A 5,088-nucleotide genomic window follows, 5' to 3' on the forward strand; every position below is an offset into this window, starting at 1 on the left:
GCAAGGGCGAGCCCGCCCGCAGCCAATGGGAAGCGAGGGGCGGGTCCCATAAGCCCCGCCCCCCGCCGTTACCCGCGCAGAGTTGCGCGGGAGCGGGTGGTGGCGCGGCGGCTTTGGGGTCGCGTCACTGCTGCGGTCACACCGAGAGCCCCCGGGGCTCTGAAGCAGATATTAGAATTTCTACCGCACACTTGTCTCTAGCGAGCCTGTTTCCCCCAGTCCTCGGGGTCGTTTGCGGGGTGCCGCACCGCCCTGCCTCTGGCAGCCTCCTCCCCCAGCCCTTCCCAGTGCATTTTCCCCTTCCGACAGCCTGAAAACCCGAAGCGTGCCAAAACTAAAGGAAGAAAAAGCAAAAGAAAGATGGGTACGTTTGTGGATGGGAATTGTTTTAGCACTCGGAGCTCTGGATAGATTCAATAAGCCAGGGCCACAGCTTGTCCCGCTCCAGGGGATTTTTCCCCTCTGGCCATGTGTTTCTTACGGTTACCGGGCACGAAGAGCGGGGGGAGCTCTCGCACCTCGGCGTGCTTCGTGTGCCCGAGCCGTCTGTGCTGCTTGTGCTCGGGGTGATGAGCTGAGCAGGGACCGTGTCTGACTCTGGCAAGAGCGTTTTAATGATCCCAGCCTTGGGGTTTTGCTTGGGGCTTTAGGCACGGGGGCGGAAATGTCCAGAAATGCTCCGGTCGCCTGCCAGCTGGCGATGGGCTTCTGGCGGTCTGCTCCCCAAAACGAGCTGTTTCCTGGCCGCGGTGCTGCTGCCAGATGTGTCGGCAGGGACCCCCAGCCCTCCCTCCCTCCCAGCCAGCCCGGCAGAGGTGCGGGCCCTGAGAAGTGCCTGGGGTCCCCGGAGCGCTGTCACCGCTCTGGCTCGTCATTAATCATCGCCTTCTGCCGGGATAATGGCCCAGCCGAGCCAGGAGAGATAACAGCAATAAACAGACATCCCGAATTGCCAATTTGTCCCCGCTGAAAATTGGTTGTTGCCTCTTGCCGAGGGATGGAAATGCAGCTGAGCCTCGATTGAAAAATTCCGGGGAAACTGCCTTATCTTACTGCTTTGCCAGATTAAAAAAGCCTCATACATAAAAATAGACCAAATGAATGAAGAATTTACAAACATCTATATTTTGTGTTAGGAATTGTGTTAAAATTAGGAAAACAGCTGAAGACACTGATTTATACAACTGTGACTATTTCAGGCAATGAAGGTTTACATATCACAGTTTAACAAGATAAAAGATCTCCCACAAAATACATAGATGACAGACAACTCATCTGAATTTGACATAACACAGCATCAAGTACACATGTAATGTGATGAACAGTGCCAGGTCATTCCCCAGTTAGGTAACATACAACCTCTTGAATAAGGCAATTCAAATATAACTCTTAATTCAAATCACAACATACCCAGGCAGCATGCAGGGAAAAGTCATTTATTTTGTATATTGAAATGACACAACTTGCAACATGTTTCCATTTTATGTAGTTAGAGCAACAGGATATAAACCATTCAAATAATATATATATTTATATTTATATATATCTCAAGTCAACAGTTGTCTTTACTGGAATAAAGATTATCTGTTTTTGGTAAAAATAAAACTATTTGAATTCACTAATTAACAAAATGCACAGTGATCAGAAACCCAATTCTTCTCACCATTGTCTTCCCTGGCTCGCTTGCGTTTCCCTGTGACGCAGCAGCTCCGGATTCAGAGAGCCCATTGCACAGAGGAACAGAGATTCCCTGGCACCTGGTTCCCCTGGCTGCAGAGTGTGCCACCCACGCCCCATGGACAGCAGCTCTCCCATCACACCCATCACACCCTATGGCTTGGAAACTGCTTTACCCACCTCCGTTCCCAATAAAACACTTACACACGTGCCTGACCTCGGGGGAGTCAAAAGTTGAATTGCTTGTGGAAACACATTCACTGGAATGGGGCTTTTATTTATTTTCTTTTTTTTTTTACCAATTAATTCCTCCAGATCTTTATGACCAAGACATTTAAGAAACCGTGAATCTGCTCAGAGGGGAAAAAAAATCTGAGCCAAAAATCTCTTTGAAGTGGTGGAGCCTAACAGACGTGGCTGAGGATTTATTTCCACCGCAGCAGACCTGGGGATCACAGAAGATAATAAAGGCTTTCCCTACTATTGATAAGTTCTTTCAAAAGGGAGAAATTAAGAAGGGAAAGAAGATTTTTCTCTACCAAAAAAAAAAAATAAATTAGTAATTCCTAAAAGACTAATCTAGGCAGCTTCTCCATGGTAAAAGGCTGTGCCTCCCCCTGTTTTAACTGGATACCTGCAGGGATGGCTCCTCTTGCTAAAGTATTGTGTCCCCTGGTGGCTGGGTGTCCCCTGGCCTGTCCCCATGTGAGGAAGGGGGCAGGCCTGGATGCCAGCAGGATTCCCTGTGCCACTGGTTCAGGGCTGCTGGCAGGTGCATGGAGGGAATTGGACTGAAGCCCCACAAAGCTCTGGGTGAGGGTTCCCCGTGTGCCACAGGGCCTATTAAGGGCTAATAAATAAATCATGGCCATAAATAATGAAGAGGCTAAGACTGGATGCAAGGGGATCCAAATGCCCCAAGCCTGGGGATGGGATTCTCGGGAGATTTCTCTCCTTTGGGTTAGCTACACAGCAGCCACAGCAGCAGCAAGCAGCCAAGCTCTTCCTGCTGGACAGCTGTCCCAGGCTTCAAACCCCATCTGTCAGCCAGAAGTACGGGAGAAACCGGATTTTCAGAGTGATTGTTACTGGATCCTGTTTATCACCTTTGCAGAGTTGTCTTGTGCCTCTCTACTACTCTATTTACTGCTCTAGTAAAAAAAACCATTGGAATATTTCTTTGCCCTTAAAGATACAAAAAATAAAATAAAAAAAAAAAATAAAAAGATACAGGGAGAAAGGTCCTTTCACAATGACATTCAGAGCAAAAAGAGAGAAACAACATCTTACAGATCATTAGAGAGCTATCTTTGGCAGAATATTTCAAATAAATTATTTTTACAAATATTTTCTGCAGTCATATATTTATTTTGAATAGTTCACTTTCAGCTATAGGGTTCACTACTCTCTATTGATAGGAAAACACCACAAATATAAAAATATATGAGCTCAGCACAACTTTTAGGCTACCACGACTGTGTCCAGTAATTTCAAAAGTTGTAGATTGATACCACGGAAAATATGAAACAAGGTTTTCTAAGAGCGTGTGTCGGGTTAGAAGGTCACAGCTCGTGGCTGCTGTAAAACACACCAGGGAGGGCGGCTGGGATCGGCGTGGGAAGGAGCTGGAGAAGCCGGATGCTCGGAGCCAGTCTCTGCCGTCACCGGCCGTCTTCCCACGGGGAATCGTCTCTCTGGGACCTCTAAGGCTTAGAGATGTCGTGCTGGGTGGTGGCTGAGGGCTGTCCTCCTCGGGCAGGGGTGGGTGACCCCGGGCGTGCTGAGCGTTCCCGATGGATCCGGCTGTGCCCGGCCCTGCGCTGTGCCCCAGGAGGGAGGTCAAGAGAGCTCCCAAAGCCGCCCCCTTTCACCTTCGTGCGGGAAAAAGCACCGAGGGAGCCGCAGGCTTCGCCCCTGCACCGCCCCAGATCCTGCCCCAGAGCGTACACAGAGCCCAGCAGGACGGTGACTCTGCTGGGACCCCGAGCCTGAGCCGTGGTGGCCCAAGGAGGGGCCTGGCCTGGTCCCAATCTCCCCCTGCAGCACCTGCCACCGAGTCCACCAAACGTTTAGATTTACATATTTTGCTTTGTTTATACAGCATGTACAGAATATACAGCATCAGACAGTTATTTCCCAGTAGACTGGAAGTGTCTCCCAAGATGACCTCTTTTATCAACAAATATATATATAAATTGACAGTAATAAAAGAGTCGTACCAACAAATATTATGGCTTTTCAAATAGTGTAGCTGCATTGTGCCATTGAATTTGTGAGGAACTGTGACAGAGACAGAGAGACTGGGGGGCTCCAGCTGCTGAGCCCGGGGGTGACCCTCAGCTTGGGGCACAAGCCGGGGCAGTGCCAGCTCGTGGCGCCAGGCACGGCGCAGGCGGCAGAGGGAAGGTGGAGTTGAATTTATGACCCGTGCTCTGGTTTCTGTCTCCAGGCAAATCAGTTCTCCTGCAAACTCTCAGCCCAGCTTTGGAATAATTTGGATCTGTCCAGCTGGGGTCTGCCTGCCCTGTCCCTGGTGGAGGGAGCAGGGGGCTGGTTGGGCTGTCAGAGATCTCTCTCTCTCTCTCTGTCAAGGTTTGCACAAGATGTCTGTCTGCCCTAGAGTGCCTTGTGGTCGTGAGGGGGGACACACACAGGGTGATGGGTGACAGGATGACGGTGGCAGGTGGCTTTGGGTGCGTCAGGAAGGGTGGTCACAGCCTCCTGCCGGCCCCGTGCTGCTCCGGGGGTCACGGGGAGCTCCCCTCGGGCTGCTGAGCAGGGGCACTCCGGGGCTGTCAGAGATTGGTGGCTGTCAGAGGAGAGCAGGAAAGTGAGAGCCATTCTTTCTGCAGCACATCCAAAATCCCAGAGGACAGCTTGCCTTGGCAGTGCTGTCCCCAGCCACCAGCCTGGCATGGGCTGCCCGTGAGCAGACTCACCACACTCTTGCTGCCTGCCTCCCCTCATGGGCTGCATCCAGCCACCAGCTGTCCCCTTCACTTATCAGGCCCAGGGAGCCACTCTGAGCTCTTTCCCTCCTGCATCCCCCTGTTCCAGGGGAGCCTTGCTGTGGGGAGTGTCCAGCAGCCCTGGGATGGGCTGTGCAGGCAGCTCCCTGCCCGAGCGTCCCTCTGCTCCTGAGAGGGACAGTGGCAGGAGCTGCTGACATGAATTACATCTCTGCCAGGAAAGATGTGTTTCTTTCTGAGATGGTTACTCTAGAAGGAGGAGCAGTTGTTCAAGTGTGAGGAAATGACTTTTGAGAACTGGAGTGGTCACTCAAGCATCAAGATAATTGGGCCACTTCATTACAGCGGAAAATAAGTGATGGATCTTAATTACCGCTAGTGTAGGTTTTGCTTTTTTTAACTAATTCCCATCTCATTCATCTCTCCTTTGAAATATTATGGC

Source organism: Cyanistes caeruleus, chromosome 2, assembly GCF_971803275.1.
Source record: "Cyanistes caeruleus chromosome 2, bCyaCae1.hap1.1, whole genome shotgun sequence".
In the NCBI taxonomy this organism is placed as follows: domain Eukaryota; kingdom Metazoa; phylum Chordata; class Aves; order Passeriformes; family Paridae; genus Cyanistes; species Cyanistes caeruleus.